The sequence below is a fragment of the Cebus imitator genome, unplaced genomic scaffold, assembly GCF_001604975.1.
Source record: "Cebus imitator isolate Cc_AM_T3 unplaced genomic scaffold, Cebus_imitator-1.0 Scaffold452, whole genome shotgun sequence".
Lineage (NCBI taxonomy): Eukaryota > Metazoa > Chordata > Mammalia > Primates > Cebidae > Cebus > Cebus imitator.
Window position 1 is genome coordinate 129,898 of NW_016107767.1, and position 19,854 is coordinate 149,751.

A 19,854-nucleotide genomic window follows, 5' to 3' on the forward strand; every position below is an offset into this window, starting at 1 on the left:
AATGGCGCGATCTCGGCTCACCGCAACCTCTGCCTCCTGGGTTCAGGCAATTCTCCTGCCTCAGCCTCCTGAGTAGCTAGGATTACAGGCATGCGCCACCATGCCCAGCTGATTTTTTGTATTTTTAGTAGAGACGGGGTTTCACCATGTTGACCAGGATGGTCTCGATCTCTTGACCTCGTGATCCACCCGCCTCGGCCTCCCAAAGTGCTGGGATTACAGGCTTGAGCCACCGCGCCCGGCCCAGTAAATTTCTTATTTAAAAAATCAAAGCTTGTGGAGCCTTGAGTGTCATAGACATTGATTTCCAGAAACTTCTAGTGATTCCATGATTATTTTAGCTTCCATCACCATCATACCAATTTCTTAGACTGCTAGTAATCACTTCATATCAGGCAGTGGAGAAAAGCAGTATTTACTTAGACTTCACTTGACCTTATAATCTCCACTATCCAGTCAAATAAAATTTGTCTATTCAATTTCTCCAGTATATCCATTTCCTATCAACAGATTGTCCCCTTTGATCTGCCTGTTTCACCTCATTCTACATCATACTAATCTGTATGGACAAAGTTTTTATGATTTATATATCTTATTTATATAAAGTATCATGTATTCACTTTGGGTTGGACTATTTTCATTCCACAAGCATACAGAATGTATTAACTACGTATGTGAAACTGCCAGCAGCACTTTAACACTCCTTTTTCAGAATCAAATATTTGGTTCTTCTTTAGTGCTCAATCTACATAAAATTGATGACCCTGGTTGTCCTTGTAATTATTTTGTTTCTAAACTTTGGACTTTATAGAAAGAATTAATTATAGCATGTATCTGTTTTTTAACTGCACAATTGGATAATGGCTTAATAGCTCAAGGGGATTAAATGTGGGAATTTAAGACTTATAAGGTTCAATTTCCCCCATGTCTGTTTTCCTACAGTGAGCTATGGGTTTGATTCCACTCACAGATCCACCAAAATGAGGGTACGTCATGGATATGCTGCTGTGTCTTTTTTTGACATGTCATGCATTTTCTTTGTGAACCAGCCTTGCTAGCACAGCCAGACACCTAAGATAGGTAGAGACCACATAACTTGGTATGGAGAGCTTACCTCATCAAACCAAATTAAATTTTTTAATTAAAAAAAAAGTTTAACTGCATCTAATAGGTAAGTAGTTCTTTGCTAATAGTATATTAACAAAGAATAGTTTTATTTGCTAAGTGTTTATACTCTGCAGATGGTTGCCTTGACTATACATAAAAACCACCTGGGGAATTAAACACCTCTCCTCAGGCCCCACCCCCAGAAATTTTTGTTTATTGGGTCTGAGGCCAATCTGAGGCAAGGCCGAAGTGGCAGGATTCTTAAAGCTTTCCAGGTGATTCTAATATGTAGACAAGATTGAGAATCACTATGTTTAGCCAGTGGTACTGAAACGTATTTTTCTCCTCTGAATAATGACATTGTGTGGAGTTAGAGGAGCCAATTTCTGCAGAATGTGGGATATATGAATCATAATTAGGCCCTCTAAGTGTCAACCACAGTCTGGGCAGGGAACACCTGTGGAGCAAGGAATTAAAAATGAATGATACCCTTTATACCGTAATGATAATGCATTCTACTCTCTAAGTGAAGCTATTAAAATATTACCCTTAAGATTTTTTTTTCAAATCTGTTTTAACATGTCACAAGAGAAAGTAATATGGGGTATTCAAGAAGGCTCTGTGTACTTAACCTGGCAGAGCTTTCTGCAAAATATTTTGTTATTTTATTTATGTGTGCATCATGCAGTGATAGAGGGGAGAATTCGAGTCAGCCCGAGAAAAGAGAGAAAGAGGTTTCACATTTGCGTTACATCAAGGAAGTTCAACTTGTTCTAACTACCCCTTATTACACTTTCAAATCTTGAGATCTGTTTGATGCATAAATTTCGTAAATGTTCACCTCGTTTAAATGATAATTTATGTCCTTAGAATACCATTTCTATCTTTGTTCTTGTGCACACCCCTGGAACTGATCAGACTGTGGTGATCCCTTTGTTTTCAAAGGAAACTTCATGTTCACACTCTCGCTACAACAGTCAGTAGAATAAGACGAGAAAACGGTCCCATAGTGTTTCTGCCAGCTAATGAGGAAAATTTTTCCTCCTATATATATCATGATAGGTAATTGAATTAGTACTCCAGTAGGAAAGGGTTTGCTCTTTCATACTTCTATAGTCTTTTCTTAACACCATGAAATTAAAGACATGCCAGCATGCAGCTGTGTATTCCTGATCAATTTCAAATAAGCAATGTAGTACATTATTGCTTTTATATGCTTTTATAGCACATGCTGTGCAAGATAATTGACTCCATGACAGACGTCTATATTTCAGAGGAAAATTTATTTGTTAAAGAACAAACATATATTACTTTAACATGGGGCTATTCGTTATATGGCCCACAAGGTGCTTTTTGACAACTTGCAAATTGAAATTAATATTTTCTCTTGTAGTTCTTAATATGCATAAGCAAATCTTACTGTTTGATATAGCCATTTTGAAGCTTATTCTGCTACTTGAATGTAACCCTCTGTGCTCTTAGATCATGTGTGAAGTGCCGTGAAATGAGGAGGGGTGCATTTTTTTTTTTTTTAATTTTCAAAGAAGCCTATAGGCCTGAACTGTTGCCAAGTTGTTTACAGTATGTTCTGTCTATCAGACCCATCTTTATATAAAATGACGAAAAGAAAGGTCAAAAAATAAAGGGTACAGGAAATATTTTCCATGAATCCTCCTTTACTCTCTCACTTCTGCTTGAAATGTCGCTCTTTTTCAAGACAAACACTAGCAGGAAATAACATCTGAAGTCCCTAACACTTTTGTGTGAGGTAAATTGGCTTGGAGAACTGGCAGTATTAGGTGGACATGGCTGCCATGAAAGAAAACTGAAAAAAAGAGGGAGGTTTACAGAGGAATGTCGGTCTCCATCTACTTGGTAACACTGCCTGAGACCAATTCTGCTGCCTGTAAATAAACCCTTCCATTCTTTTTAGCTGCCAGAATTTCTCCAGGAAGAAACTAGACCCTTTATCCCCATCAGGTGACTGGTCACCTTTTGCAGTAAGATCATATCATTAATATAAAATTAAAATAATCGATACAGAGAGATTACCATATTCAGAAAGGATATAAGTTTAATAAGGTTCTTTCGAGGACTATTTTTCTTTTAATGAGAAGAAAAAGAGAAATTTGGTTCAGGCAGGCCCCTTCTAACCTCTTGAACTTTCAGTGACCTAGCCTTTTGAGCATTAGAGGAAATAAGAAGGGGAGTAAGAGGTATTATAATTAAATTGGATGTAGTGTTTTTGTAAGTAAAACTGGGACACTAACGACTAGTCTTGTAATGACACATAATGCAGAGATAACTTCAGGTGGGGTGGAGCCCTGAGGACAGTGAAAAGGGGGGCTTCTCCTCACCTAAGTGGAGGTATTTGGCTCCACTGCTCAAGCTGGCCTGCACACAGAATGCAATGCCTTGAGGCTGTTACTCTGAGGCTCTGAGGCAAGGCGCACTACTCGGTGTCTGACAGTACAGCTAAAATCGGCTGTGCCAACCGGGACCTTGAAGGCGTGAGAGCTCACCAACAGGTTACATTTAGAAGTGCTGTCCCAACTACTCTCACACATTTTTTAAGGCAAAAATATAGTCACCCACTAACCCACTAAAATCATCTTGGCACAAAAATGTACTGTATTGAACTTAAAAAAAAAAAAAGAGAGAGAGAAAGGGAGAAACCACAAAATGCCATAGCCCAGGACTCCTGCCTCTGCACATTTTCTTCTCTCTCACACCACACACACACACACACACACAGACACACACACACACGAAGTCGTATTTGAGGGAGGGTCTCAGGTGCTTGCTTTCCTTAGTAACCCAGACCAGGAGGAAGAGATGTGACATGTGACTTAGGAGATGCCTAAAGACGAAGAACAGCCCGGGGATCCCTAAACAGACTCAGCTCCGTGTTTTCTCGCACCTTGTCAGAATCAGTTTCCAGAATGAATTTCTCATCACCGGCGGAGAGCTTAGGGTCATCTGCTGCCTTGGAATTTGGGTTGGGAAGTGGAGCTCGTGGACGCATGCTCTAGGCCCTGACCAGTCTCCCCACTGCTCGCTAGGAATTCTGTTGGGAGGCTGTACAGACTTTCCAGTTGATAGACAGCGAGCATCGGTGGTTTCTCAAAGGCGAAACGGATTTTCTTTCTGGGAATCCCCCTATAGCCTAAGGGCTTTGCCTGGTTTCCCGCCGCTCCTCTCTCGCATGCCCCTTCGGTTCGCACCTTCTCTCCAGTCCACTGGCTTCTTCTTTATCTTCCTCAGTGTCCCTTCTCCTAACCTCCCCGCTACCATACCAGGTTCCAAAGGGATGGAGTTGTCTGGAAAGACCAGAGCTCGGCGCTGGGGATCCGGAGCAGCTCGGGACCCGCGCTGCAGGGAGATGGGATGGGAAAGCGTGGGGGAAGGGAGGATGGGACTCCGGGAGGAGAGGCGGCTGGGCAGGCGCTGTAGATGGAAGAGGCGCGGTGAACGCACTCAGACGGTTACCTGCAGAAAGGGAGAGACCGTAGCAAATACCTGTCCTCAGTTAAACGCATATCAATGTGTGTGTGGGGTCAGTACTGCACATCATCAAACCTCTTGGGTATAAAACCTTCCTACTGAAACTCTCCAGCCCCGCCCCCACCACCCCACCAACGGCTCCCTGCTTTCTCCGGCTTTGGGGTAAGGCTAGGGATGTGGTGGCTCCAGAGTTCCCTGCCCTCAGTTTAGTGGCGGAAGTGATCGGTGTGTGCGCACTAGGCACTCTGGAGGGTTAAAAAGGTTTCCCAGAAAGGAATGCAGACGGAGGTGGGAAGCCAGGCTAAGAATGGGATACCCACCTCCCTCCCCGGGTCGGAGGTGCGAGCTGGGAAGCATTGAGCAGACCTGATCTAGGTGGCCTGAATCTAGGGACTGGGCAAAGAGATGGTGTGAATAGAAATCACACATTTCCCACGCGTTCAGCCCCGGTGCTCTGTCCTCCACTCCCATACACTCAGCCTGGTCCCCAGGCAGGAGCAAGGACTGGGGGTCCAGGGGTCCTTCCTTCTCCCGGGAAACGTTCTTCTGGCCCGAGACTGGGCGAAGAGAGAGTCGGACATTTTCCTCTGCCTCCCTCCGGACAGCTGGCGTGGCCACTTCGCAGGGCTGCTTCCAGGGACTCGACACAGCGGTCAGAGACTTTCAGGCCCGGCCTTCACTCCCTTCCCCAGGGCACTTGGGCAAGAGTTCTAGCTCTTGGCTACTTCTGGCCCGCACCTGAGTTCACACACCCAGCACACGCGATTCCCTCAGGGAAACCCCGGGAAGCTTCGCGCAATCGCGGGGACTCGCCGGGGCTCCAGTTCCCAAGCCCCGAGGCCGCTGCGCCCAAAGAGGCAGGGCGGAGCAAACGCAGCCGGCGTGGAGGCGGCGAGAGCTGGGCTGGCCCGGGAGCCGCCCGGGGGAGGGACTGAGAGCTGCCCCGGGAGTCCAGGACGCTCAGCGGACCCGCCGGGGCCCCGCGCGCGCGAAGGAGAGGGAGCCCCCGCCACTGTCGCTCCCGCCGCGTGCTCATCCTGTCCCCGCCCAGGGAGCCGGAGCCTCCAACTAACTCCGCCCGCCGCTCCGCCACCCGCAGGCTCCCGCTTCCGTCCCGGACAGAGCCCGTGGCCGCGCAGGTTGGTGTCGCCGCCGCCGCCGCCGCCGCCGCCAGTGCGAGGCGGGCTGGGCAAGGGTGAGGGTGGGGGCGCGGAAGGGGGCCCGGGCCCAGGATCCTGCTGCCTCCAATTCCTGGCGCCCCAGGAGGTTGTGGCTTTTTCTCCAGAGCTGCCCGGGTTGGGGGTGGGGGGATGGGGAGGATTTTGGGGACGGAGCCATCCTCGCATTTCCCAAACCTCTCTGACCACCATTAAATCCCTGGCCAGTTTGTAAAGGGTCATCCCCCCCTCCTGTCCTTCTCACCTCCGCACTTCTCCTTGTGGCCCTTACCCTAGGGGGTACATTTGTTCATTCGCCGCCTTTTCTGCCCCCAACTTGGAGAACTCTCGGTGACAGCGAGAACGCCTCCTCGGTCCCCCGCCCGCCCTGGAGTCTAGTTTGGGGAAGTAGAGGCCGCCGCGTAGTAGCGACCTGGGGTGTGGAGTAGGGGCGAGTGCCGGGAAGCAGTAGAAATTCCCTGCCCTCTTTCCCGTCCCTGCCCAGCTTTGCTCTCTTCCTGCTGTTTTGCCAGCCTCGGAGTGTAATACGCGGGCGAAGGGCTATCGCCCAGGCAGAATGGAAAGTATCCACCACTTGGAATACTAGTTAAGTCTAGGTTCAGTCACCTTCCCAGCTGTGTGGCCTTGGGACCCGCCGCATCTGAACCACTGCGTTGTCATCTGCAAAATACGCGTCAGTTCTGCCCGCCGCTGAGGGTAGTTGTGGGCTCCCTTGGGACGACTTAGGGTATTACGTGATTTTGAGCACGGTCTCTTGTCTCGTGCGGCTGCCTCATGGCAGGTTTTGTGTTCTGATCGTCTGAGTTCAGTCCTTTGGCTGAGATGTGATTATCTCCTTGGATGATTTGGTCAGTAGCTTTGTTGGGCTAGAAGGCATGTGTTCCCGGAACTGGTCGTTAGGGTTCTGAGTTGAAATCGTCCCTTCCTCACCAATCCCTATGCACAAAGCTATGGGCCTTACATCCTGTGCCTCTTCGGTCATAGAAATTCAAATACAGGGAAGATCTTATTGGACTTTGTTTGCTTCAGATATTGCACATTCTTTACAATCTCTTTTCTATACTAGATGCAAATTTAAATGTGTTGCTAATTCTAATAATCCAGGAAGGGACCTTCATTTTGGTAAAATCACACATTTAGCTCAAATGACATGTGACATATTGTTAGTAAATTTTCAGTTTATAATCACAGGCACAGAAAAACATAGTTCATACCGTTCTAGTTACTTTATGAAGCAAGTAAATGGCCTAAAAAAAATCAGCTTTACTGGACGTGAAGGCCGCAGTGAACTGTGATTATACCACTGTACTCCAGCCTGGGTGATGGAGTGAGACCCTGTCTCAAAAATAAATAATCAGCTTTAGAATTGATATTAAATGATAAGCCCTCTTGTTCCTGCATTCCTGATTTGATAGGCATTTTCACTGTGTGATGCACTCTGCTATATTATTTAAAGATAGAAAGATATAGAGTATGTTTCTTGTCCTAAAGGGCCTTCCAATGTAACTTAAAGACTATATAGTTTTATTTCATATTTTTATATGAACAGTCTTCTAATGATTATACATGGCAAACAAAATGAGGTCAAGAATGCATTATCAAAGGCTCTTTAAGATCATTTGGTGAGTTTACATAGTAGATTGGAACAAATAACAAGTTTGCTAAGACATTGCTTTCTAAAATAAAATGTCATGTGTTTCTACTTCATCAAATTGAGCTACACTTAGAAATAAAATGAATTCTGCATTTTTAGAATGAAAGCTCAGAAAAACATTCTATACATGTATGATATGCTAATCAAATGTTAAAAGCTAGAGAAATTTTAATTCTAAGGTCATTCAACAAGTCCATAAAATTGAGGTGCCCTCATACAGTTTTTTTCTCAACTCCTTGAAGTTGGAAATTATAATGCCTAGAAAAGTATACAGAGATTTAATGTAAGATTTTTAATAAGCTGGAACTTGGACACTTAAAGGCCTGGCGGGTCCAGAAGTGACTCTGGAAATTTGACTTTAAAAGTTACAAGACTTGGTGAGGCTGAGTGCGGTGGCTTATGCCTGTAATCCCAACACTTTGAGAGGCTAAGGTGGGAGTATTTCCTGAACTCAGGAGTTCGAGCCTGGGCAACATAGTGAGACCTTGTCTCTACAAAAAATATTTTAAAATAAAAATCAAAAAGCCAGGTGTGGTTGTGCATGCTGGTAGTCCCAGCTACTCAAGAGGCTGAGGGGGGATGATCTTTTGAATCTGGGAGGTTGAGGCTGCAGTGAGCTGTGATCATGCCACCACACTCCAACTTGGGCGGCAAAGAAAAAAAAAAAAGACTCTTAGTGAGAATTTTGCTTGTTTTTAAAACTTTTTTTTTTTTTTTTTTTTTTTTAGCTCCAGGCAAACAATGAGCAAGAATTCCACCTGGAAAAGATTGATCAGGGACCTTGACTTTCTGCCTAGGTTGTATTGTATTTTGTTTGACTCAACCCTGATGCTCTTCTTTCTTCTAGCAAGAATTTATCTATCTGCTATATGTAGAATTTCTTAGGTTTTTACGTACAGGGCTTTGAGGGCTTTGATTGGACTCTCACATTAAGGCATGGTGGGCTGAGGTGCACGCTGAGTGTTAACTTTACATTTGGCCTTATTGCTCCATACCTTTGTTTTTCTATTTGTGAAATGAGATTAAAGATCCTTGTTGCTGCCCTGGAAACTGTGTCAGTTGGTGTAATAGCCATGAAAGCTTCTTGTGTGTATAAGAACTTTCTTTACCATTTGAATTCTTTTCATCTGTAAAAGCTAATTATTAAAACCACAGACAGCTCAAAAGACAGGGGCTGTCAATAAAGTTGCTGTTGCTGTCATGTGCTCTCAGGTCTCCTGGCAGAAATTTCAGTCATTGTGTATCCCTACAATTGACTGTAGTGTTATGGAGAATAAGGCCTTCCTCTTATCCAGGGTTTAATGGTTTAAATCTCCAGAATGGAAATAATGAAGTACTAACCTGAAAGGACTGTTGTCAGCATTAAGTGAGCTAATCCATGTGTGGGTCTTAGCACATTGCCAGTATATAGCTGTTGCTCTATGACTCAAGCCGTTATTTTAGTTTCTCCAGGGTAGGGGGAGAGGGGGAAGGAATGGCATTTCAGTGGTTCACATTAAAAAAATAAATACATATATAAAAATATAAATACACTCTTCCCCATATTTTGAAGTAGCCATTCCTCAGCTAACTTGTTTCATTCATTTATGCAACATGTGTTTGTTCAGCCCACACGATATGTTTGACTTTTTCCTAGGCAGTGACATTCAGTGGTATACAAGACAGTTGTAGTCACTTTCTTATAACTTAAAAGTCTAGCAAGGGATGGAGATTTGTAAACAGAGAATTATAAATTTAGAAAGAAAATATTTATAAAATTGTAATATCGTGTGACTCATGGCATGATAAGAGTAGGGCAGAGAACCTCAGAAGATACGATGGGATGGCAGGGTCCTGGGTAGGTGAGTGTCACACAGTGCATCATCTTATCCTAACTGGGTTGGTGGTGGTGAAGGAAAACTTCCTAGCGGCACGAATACATGAAGACCTGAAGCATGAGTGGCAGTTAGCAGCTAAAGAAGTGGGAAGATTGAAAGAGTGTTCTAGACCAAAGGAAGCATGATGCTTTAGAATGGAAGTCAGGCAGAAAATGTAAAAGAATACATAGGTAGGAGCAGCAGGGAGAGGCGTGGCAATCTGGAGAATCCAGGCTGTCTAAAGGGAAAAGTAGATACTCAGTTTCAGCCAAGTATTGTCGGGTTGGGATTCAGGCCAATTGTTGCCAGATGCCTTGATTTCTAAAGAGGAGCTTAAAATTCATATTTTTATAAATATGAAATCTCCCAAATATGAAATAGCCCAAATGTTTTAAAAACTATTCTGTGGGCCAAACCAGATCAATCTGTAGTTGGTGTTCAACCTAGGGCCCCACTTTATGACCTCTACATGTAAGAAAATCAGAGGCGTTTAAGGTGGCTTATGGCATAAACCTTACGCAGACAAGCAAGGAAAGTGCTGCAGATAAGGCAGAGCCACCTCATTTGGGGCTTCGTGAACCTTGCTGAGGGGTGGCCTAATCCTAAGGACAGTGGGTGACATTGAAGACTGAAACAAGATTAGATTTGTGTTACAAGATGCATTCTAGCTACTGTATAGGGAATGAGTGGGAGGAGGCACTAGTGGAAGAAGGCTAACCATTTTGGAAGATCATAGGAAGAAATTAAGTATGGCTAAAAGCAAGGTACTCAAGCAGGAGGGAGATGAGTGGATTTCAGAGATATGTAGGATACCCCTATGTTGGGATTTAATTCCACGTAAGTCACTCAGATTTTTGCATGTCTTCTGAGCAAAGGCATTTACTGCTTTCATCCCAGACTCTCTACTCAAAGACATTTATATAGTACATAGTTTTGGAAGATAGAGGTATTCTTTCCCTCTGGAGCAAAGGGCAGGTAGATTTCATCGTCCAGATTAAAAGATTCAAGTACCCTAAGCTCAGGGTTTCCCTCTGACAATGCAAATCATTGAGTGTCCACTTCACATCACATCAGGGGAACTGAGTTTCAAGAGACTGGCACAACTATGATGATACTACTGCTATTTTTGTGAGTAGTATAGTCCTTTGTTTCTGACCCTAGAATTTCCTGTCTTTTGCAGCATCCTCATGAAACTGTGGCACACTAATTTCGTTAGCCTGCAAGTAGGGTAAAAATCTCAGACCCTTAGTTGTTGAGAGCCACTAGCCACATTGTCTGTTTAAATTTAAGTTTAAATTAATTAAAATGAAATAAGATTTTAAAAATCCATTCCTTGGCTGCAGAAGCCATATTTCAAATGCTTAATAGCCATATGTGACTAATGGCTACTGTACTGGGCAGAGGAGATGTAGAAAATTTCCATCACTGCAGAAAGTTGTATTGGACATTGCTGGTTTAAAGCCTCAAATTTTGTTTGGGTTGGTGAATAAGTAGAGACAGTAGAAGTTGTCGATTTTGACAGCATAAAAATGACGTTTGGTTTCATGTTAGATTTATAGCAGTCCCTTTAATACAGAGAAAATATTTCTGTTTGCATAGTCTATATAGTACTTAGTTCAGGCCTCTTGGGGAAAAAAAGTGAAAAAGTTTCTACAGTGTCAATATGGAGACTGGGCAGACTGGAACCATGTGGCAACAGAAGTTCTACATATAAACAGCATTACTCAAATCATATGTGACTGTGAGATTAGCATCTGTGCCCAAAGGAGCCTGAACTTCTGAATGCTGTCTTGAGCTTCATCTACTAACCATGCTTAACACAAAACGACAAGAGCTGCATATTAACAGTGGGGGTCTGGAGCATAGCCAGTCCAGCAGCACCTAGGCAATGCCTGCTGCAACCCAGCTGTGCTGACGTGGACTCACAGAAAGGATGGAGGGCAGGATCAAGATTTCCAGATGGCTCTTGTTCAGAGAGTTTAAGATGATAGCTTCAAGAAAAGAGGGAACTGGACTCAATAATAGAATATATAATACTTTAAAGCACAACTTTAAATGACACCACAGAATTAGGGAGAAATGCCAAGAAATAATCAAAGCAGTAGATCTGCTTTCCTATCAGACAGGAGAAGCTCATTTTGTGGACGGTGTGGACCACAAGTACTGGGAAATGAATGCACAAAGAATGATAGGTCTAGCCAACAGTTGCAGTAACAAAGGACAGTTTTCACTTGCATTGAGTGTACAGTTGACTGCTGCATGTACAACAGAAGCAAAACAAAAACAGTGGTAGAAATAAATAAAAGTAAAGGCTGAGGCCTTTATGGAAGAATCATATGACTACCTGCTTTTCTCCATGGCTAAATATGCCTTATCATAAATTTCATATATAGAGAATTTCATTTATTTATGCCAAAGTAAGCTGGTTTTAAAATAGTACTCATTTGTAGTGCAATAAAATTTTACTTATGTAAAGATTAATTCAAGCTTTTAAAAGTCTGAAGTTTAGAATATTTTAAAGATTGAATTTATTATTTTTAAGCACGTATATACATAACACCCAGAACCTGCCAGGGATGTTACCTTTTAGAACTCTTTTGAAGGGAAATTTTATGAAGATATAAGTTAATTTTGAATAGCATGATAACTGTTGCATGTAATTGGAAGCTTCTATAGTGTTTAAAGAAAACTTTTTGTAGCTTATATGTATACCTGTTATTTACATTACTAATTACATCAACAAATCCTTATTTTCATAGACATTCCTTTCAAATTCAGTAAATTCTGGGAGAGCTGAGGTCATATGCTATTAGGATTTATATAAAGGTAGAGTCGCTTGCATAAAGCAGGCATTTGTTAACTGGTGAGATTTTTCTCCATTTAGTTTAAAAATGTTACTTTGTTAGAAGTCTTTTTCTTTTAATTGTGAATTTTGAAATCTTATTTTTGTAGACGAAGAAACGACTGGTAACCTCCCCACAAATCCCCCATCCTCAGCCCCTCTAAATCTGGTAAAGTCACTTGTTGAGTGTGCTTTCATTTTTCCTTTCTCTTTTATTTGCCACAGTTCTTACCTGTGCTTCAAGCTTGTATTGCCTCGTGCCTCCGTTCTCTTCATATAAACAGCATAAAATTGGAAATATTCATTGTCTGTTGTATTTCTGAAGATCAGAGTTTTCATGCTGTCCTTTCTCAGGCAGGGTGTGGTAAGTCATCTTTTGAAAACTGATTCCAGTAAAACTGGAGGTATGCTGTTGAAACTGTTGGTGTATCCTCTTCAGAAACACAACCAGGAGACTTGCTGTTTATTGCATGAGTCACATGGGTTTCAATGAATGGAAGCAGTATTAGATTTTTTATTCAAGCTCGTCAATGCTACATCTTATTTTAAAAGAAGCCTGAAATAAGGAAATAAAAGTAAACTAATAAACTCCTTCTTTCCCTGGGGAGAATCTAGAATTATATTGGTTCTCCTGTTTTGGGAATGAAGCAGTAACAATGAGGGTTAAAAAAAATTAGGCCTTGTCCTTTAACCCGTGATACCCTGTAGTGCTCAGAGCTTTCTAGTGTGTACATTTGCTCAAGCTGCGCATGAGTAACTTTAATCAGGAGTGAAGTGGTTCTTTCTGTTATATGCCATTTCCTCTGTGGCCCCTGCCTCACTTAGCTATCACTGTATGCCTAATCGACCAGAGTGAAATGTTTTTAAAACATTTTCCAGGGAACAAGGGACTTTTTGCAGACTTTTTATAATAGAAAATGCCAAAGAGAGCAAAGTTTTAATGGTTTCTCTGCACAGATAAATGTTTCCAGAGCAGACTGATGATGAGTCAAGGAGCTGTTAATGGGATATGTAAATGTAACCTTTCACCTAGTTACTGTGACTACCTATGTCATAGCTACCTGGTGTCAGTAAATTGTTTGAACTAGTTCTTGTCTAGTTCCCTAATTAAACAGACTCTTTTGGTCCCATTATTATCCAGTCGATAGTCAGCACTGTTTCAGTTTGCACTGTCCTGGGCTCCTCTGCTCTCCTTCTGTTTAAATAATAGCTCTAAGTCCCATTATAGATTTTTACTAATATCTTTGCCTTCAGCTTTACCTCAGTATTAGTGGAAAGATTTTCTCGATCTGTGTATTTGACAGTGACTTCTAGCTCTTAGTTTTCACTTGTTTAACAAATTTCATTCAGTGTCAGCCATGTACCTAGCAAAATTCTTGACCCCAGAGATCCAATAGTGAGCAAAAAAATTCCCCGTCTGCGTTATCATGAAGTAAAGAGTACAGGAGGAAGACAATCATTAATTAAATATACACACAACAACAAATAATAATTATGTATAATTACAAGCAGAGGTAAATGCTCTGAATAGAAGAGTACAATTGTGTGGGCTTATATAATAGGAACCTGAGGAAGTAACACTTGATTGATATCTGAAGTGTGTGTAGGAGAATGTGAGATAGGGTAGGAAGAAAAGTGTTCCAGAAAGCAGACACAACTTCCATTTCTGCAGAGGCCCTTCACAGAAGGAAGTAGAATGAAATCAAGTCATTGAGGAGGATCAAGGGGAGAGAGGAGCTACTGTGAATGAGGCTGGACCCCTTGGCTGGGGTCAGTCCACACAGGATCTTGCTGGCCATATAAAGAACTTGGTTTTCCTCTTAAGAACAATAGAGTGTGTTTTAGGTAGGAGCAAGGGACTTGATGTGATATATGTTTTGGTAAGATCATCTGTGGGGTGTGAATTGGATCGGGATGTGAGGGCCAGTGGGGAGAAGTTGAGTGGCTCTTTTTACATTTAATTTAGCCTGTCTGGTGGTGGATACTGGGAAGTGGCAGTGAAGACGGATCAAAAGTGTTTTGGGAGGATACTGTTCACTGAACTCAGGAATAAGTTGGGATTTTCCTTTATTTATTCAACAAATATTTAGTGACTCCCTACTTTATGCTAATCTCTGTGCCAGGCTCTAGAAATAAAACTGTGAACAGTACATAAAATGTCCTTGGACTCATGGAGCTTACTTATTAATGGGAGTGACAGATAATCATTAAGTGTAATATATATATATATATATATATATATATATATATAAAAAAAAAAAATATATATATATAATAAAATATATATATATATATAATAAAAATATATAATTTCAGGTGCTAATAAGTCCTATGAAGAAAAATTAGGCAGATAAGAGAATGGAGGATGATATAGGAGGGTCCTCTTAACAGAGGATGGTCAACAAAACCTCTTGAAGAGGTAGCCTTTGAGCAAAAACCCAGATGAAGTCGGGGAGCTAACTGTGCAGATTCTCTACCAAGCAGAGGTAACAGATACAAGATACTGAGGCTGGAACAAAGGAATTATCCCTCTATATCCCCATCACCAAGGAATACCAAGAAGGCCAGTATGTCTGAAATACAGGGGTTAGGGAAGAAAGGTGTCAAGAATGTCTTGCTGGTAGCTAAAACTTAAAGCATCTATACAGGGTCATTATCTTCAGTCCCAATCAGTTTTTCAAAGTCCCATACTGTTATCAACTATAATCCCAGGTTGCACTGCCACTAAACTGGTTTTAACACAGCTACTAGAACAGCTTCCGTTACAGCAAACCCTGCTCAGATTCAGTGTCAGTGGTAACTGCACATCTATCCTGTCAATGATAACCCCTTCATCAGCCCAGGTGAAAGCCCCCAACCTTACTTCAACCCCATATGCTATTATAACCCTCTCTGTACTTCTCCAGTTATTCACTTGAAGGCTTCCCTTTAATGTTTGTTTAGACTTTCCACATAATGTATTCTTTTATTTTGGCATTGTTTTTATTCATCATGAAGTCTCTTTTCTTTCTATTGGCCTATTTCCATCACTTCCTTCAAGAGTTCACCCAGTTTCTTCAGATTTATTCCAGCTTACCTGGATCACAGGACCCCTCAGCCTACTCAGTCTATGTGATGTTATTTTTGTCCTTCCTTGGGTCACTTGAAGAAGCACTACTTTTAAAGTGCCACCATTGTTCCGATTAAAATATTTATGATTGGCCAGGCACGGTGGCTCACACCTGTAATCCCAGCACTTTGGGAGGCCTAGGCGGGCGGATCACGAGGTCAAGAGATCGAGTCCATCCTGGCCAATATGGGGAAACCTCGTTTCTACTAAAAATACAAAAATTAGCTGGGCATGGTGGCATGTGCCTGTAATCCCAGCTACTCGGAGGCTGAGGCAGGAGAATTGCTTGAACCCGGAAGGTGGAGGTTGCAGTGAGCCAAGATCTTGCCACTGCACTCCAGCATGGCGCCGGGCGACAGAGTGAGACTCTGTCTCCAAAAAAAAAAAAAAAAAAAATTATGATTGTATTCATTTTCCCTAGAAAAGATTTGGCACCAGTAATTGCTCTGCCATATATATGTGTGACATTGTCCAAAACAGTCAACTTTCAGGATCCTCGTCAATGAGATGAAGATACCCAGACTCCCTTCTTTCATTCAGTGTAGTAGTGAAGAATAAATGAAGTAAAACATGTACAAAGCATTATAAGCAAATGTAAGACAGTAGTTTTAATATTTTAGGTGGGTGTATTTCATTTCCTTATCTAAATTGCTGTTTCTTCACACCATTTCACACAGTGTAGAGTCACGTATGTGTGTGCTGAGGAATTCTGTGAGGAGTCTTAAGCTTCAGCCACACCACGCAAGCTTGGGCTAACTTTATCTACAGCCTGTCTCTTAGTTTCCTGGAGCTGCTGTAGCAAAGCACCATAAACAGGGTGGCTTAAACCACAGAAATGTGTTTTCTGACAGTTTTATGGCTGGAAGTCCAACATCAGTACATTGGCAGGGTTGGTTCTTTCTGAAGGCTGTGAAGGAGAGCCTGTCCCATTCCTCTCTCTCATGTTCTGATAGCCTCAGATGCTCTTTGGCTATACATGGTTCCTTGTGCCTTTACTTCATCTTTCCTGTCTTCCTCTTTGTGTGTCTGTCTCTGTGTCCGAGTTTCCCCTTTTTATAGGGACACAGTAATATTGTATTAAGGTCTGCCCTAATGATCTCATCTTAATGAGATCATCTGCAAAGACACTATTTCCAATTCATCACATTCCCAGGTACTGGAAGTTAAGACCTGAACGTCTGTTTTGTATGGGGACACAACTCAACCCATATCAGCATGATACAATACACATAAAAGAAAGGGTCATCACAAATGTGGTTAATTAGTTCTGTGTTACTAAAATGGTAAATTAGGTGTAGAGCTTGTTTCCCACATGATACAAGGCAGCAGTCCCCAACCTTTTTAGCACCAGGACCAGTTTCATGGAAGACAGTTTTTCCACGGACTAGGGTGCAGGATGATTTTGGGATGATTCAAGTGCATTACATTGATTGTGCACTCTATTTTTATTATGATTCCATTGTAATATATAATAAAATAATTACACAACTTACCATAATTTAGAATTGGTGGGACCCTTGAGCTTGCTTTCCTGCAAATTGATTGTCCTCTAGGGGTGATGGGAGACAGTGATAGATCATCAGCCATTCGATTCTCATAAGGAGACTGCAACCTAGATCCCCCTTGTGTCCAGATGACGTTAGGGTTCCTGCTCCTCTGAGTCTAATGCTGCAGCTGATCTAACAGAAGGCGGAGCTCAGATGGTAATGTGAGCTATGGGGAATGACTCTAAATACAGATGAAGCTTGGTTTGCTTGCCCACTGATCACCTCTTGCTGTGTGACACCTTTTTTTTAATTTAAATTTTTATTTTTTTTTTAATTTATTTTTTTATTACATTTTAGGTTTTGGGGTACATGTGAAGAACATGCAAGATTGTTGCATAGGCACACACGTGGCAGTGTGATCTGCTGCCTTCTTCCCCATTTCCCCATCACCCACATCTAGCACTTCTCCCCATGCTATCTCTCCCCAACTCCCCTCCCCCCGCTGTCCCTCCCCTATTTTCCCCCAACAGACCCCAGGGTGTAGTGCTCCCCTCCCTGTGTCCATGTGTTCTCATTATTCAGCACCCGCCTATGAGTGAGAACATGCAGTGTTTGATTTTCTGCTCTTGTGTTAGTTTGCTGAGAATGATGGTTTCCAGGTTCATCCATGTCCCACAAAGGACACAAACTCATCGTTTTTTATGGCTGCATAATATTCCATGGTATATATGTGCCACACTTTCCCTGTCCAGTCTATCATCGATGGGCATTTGGGTTGTTTCCAGGTCTTTGCTATTGTAAACAGTGCTGCAATGAACATTCGTGTGCACGTGTCCTTATAGTAGAACGATTTATAATCCTTTGGATATATACCCAGTAACAGGATTGCTGGGTCAAAAGGAATTTCTATTTCTAGGTCCTTGAGGAATCGCCACACTGTCTTCCACAATGGTTGAACTAATTTACACTCCCACCAACAGTGTAAAAGTGTTCCTATTTCTCCACATCCTCTCCAGCATCTGTTGTCTCCAGATTTTTTAATGATCACCATTCGAACTGGTGTGAGATGGTATCTCAATGTAGTTTTGATTTGCATTTCTCTAATGACCAGTGATGATGAGCATTTTTTCATATGTTTGTTGGCCTCATGTATGTCTTCTTTTGTAAAGTGCCTGTTCATATCCTTTGCCCACTTTTGAATGGGCTTGTTTTTTTTTTTTTTCTTGTAAATCTGTTTTAGTTCTTTGTAAATTCTGGATATCAGCTCTTTGTCAGATGGGTAGACTGCAAAAATTTTTTCCCATTCTGTTGGTTGCCGATTCACTCTAATGACTGTTTCATTTGCCGTGCAGAAGCTGTGGAGTTTGATTAGGTTCCATTTGTCTATTTTGGCTTTTGTTGCCAATGCTTTTGGTGTTTTGGTCATGAAATTCTTGCCTACACCTATGTCCTGAATGGTTTTGCCTAGATTTTCTTCTAGGGTTTTTATGGTGTTAGGTCTTATGTTTAAGTCTTTAATCCATCTGGAGTTAATTTTAGTGTAAGGTGTCAGGAAGGAATCCAGTTTCTGCTTTCTGCACCTGGCTAGCCAGTTTTCCCAACACCATTTATTAAAAAGGGAATCCTTTCCCCATTGCTTGTTTTTGTCAAAGATCAGCTGGTTGTAGATATGTTGTGTTGCCTCCGAGGCCTCTGTTCTGTTCCATTGGTCTATATCTCTGTTTTGGTACCAGTACCATGCTGTTTTGATTACTGCAGCCTTGTATTATAGTTTGAAGTCCGGTAGTGTGTTGCCTCCAGCTTTGTTCTTTTTGCTTATAATTGACCTTCAGAAGGTGGGTAATAAGAAACTTCTGTGAGCTAAAAGAACATGTGTGACAGTTTTCCTAACAGACCACAGGCCAGTATCAGTTTGTGGCCAGAGGGCTTGGGACCCCTGAAATAAGGCAAAATAAATGAAATATTTGATAAAAGTTACATGTGAAATTCTGAACATTCACATAAACTTATTCAGAGTTCAACAAGTCCTGTTAATTTTAACTTGGTCTAGATTAGAGTAGAGCAGGCCAGCCAAGAAAAGGAGCAAAAGAACTCATTAAATTTTCCTCCAAATTTTAATAGTACATTCAGTTTTTATACTGACATTAGTGGGAAAATATCCAATTCATATATTTATTAATATAATCTTTATGTGGACTTTTTGTGTGTGAATTTTTTTATTGCTTCAGTTTTTTGTTTGTTTGTTTGTTTGTTTGGCCATCATGCTACACTTCGACTTTCTGTCCTTCCTCTCTTTCTTTCCTCCTTTCTTTCTTTGTCTTTCTTTCTCTCTTTCTTTCCTTCTTCCTTTCTTTCCTTCTTTCTTTCTTTTTCTGTAAAATCTAATTCCTATAGACCCTTTGACTTTCTGGAAGGCCACATATGGTTCCATGACACAGGTTGACCTTTTTCTGTTAAACACCCAGAAGGGCTCATGGTTTTTATCTTATTAAATGCTCTAGCCTCCGTTTATAAAAATTTACTTCCTCTTAGAATTAAAGCTTTCTTTAATATTATATACATTTTTCGCATCAGTTATCATTTGGTTTGTTTTTATTTTGCATTGCTGTTTTTCGATAGTGCAGAAAAGAATTGGACACATTTTGACTTGTTGATGTTGGAGAATATATAAGTGCATCTTTTGTGGCATTTTATCCAGATTCGGCATTAAGATGTCCCATTTAATCTGATGAGCATGCTTTAATCTTCATATGGCCTCTTATTCTGGTGTTAGGATAGCCTGTGCCTGATGTTGAGGTAGATGTCTGAATCTGTTGTTTTGCTTCCTTGTGTACCTGGCTGGCCAGTTTAAAAGTTTAACCATTTTAAATTTCCTAACAGAATGACGGTTACCAGAGACTGGGAAGGGAAGTGGAGAAATTGGTGGGGAGGTGGGGTTGATTAATGGGCATAAATAATGAAAGAATAAATAAGATCTGGTATTTGATAGCACAACAGGGTGACTATAGCCAATAATAATATACATTTTAAAATAGCTAAAAAAGTATAATTAGGTTCTAACACACAACAAAATGCATGGCACATAGAGCATATTTAAGAACCCTATTATAGGAATTC

General features: G+C 41.6%; 1 protein-coding gene and 1 long non-coding RNA gene across 2 annotated transcripts in view; one reads left to right on the top strand and one right to left on the bottom strand.

Annotated features, from left to right (window-relative positions):
* Window positions 1–4,027: 4,027 nt before the first annotated feature.
* On the bottom strand, window positions 4,028–6,702 carry LOC119468593. Its single transcript, XR_005197292.1, has 2 exons — window positions 6,034–6,702; window positions 4,028–4,596 (listed from the first exon to the last, which is right to left on the bottom strand). It is a non-coding gene; the product is annotated as an uncharacterized LOC119468593 (long non-coding RNA).
* Window positions 5,030–19,854, top strand: part of PAM (peptidylglycine alpha-amidating monooxygenase) — a 280,315-nt gene continuing 265,490 nt past the window's right edge. The window contains exon 1 of the mRNA XM_017511776.2: window positions 5,030–5,750. The gene's annotated coding sequence lies outside the window, so the exon portion shown is untranslated. The remainder of the gene's footprint in view (window positions 5,751–19,854) is intronic.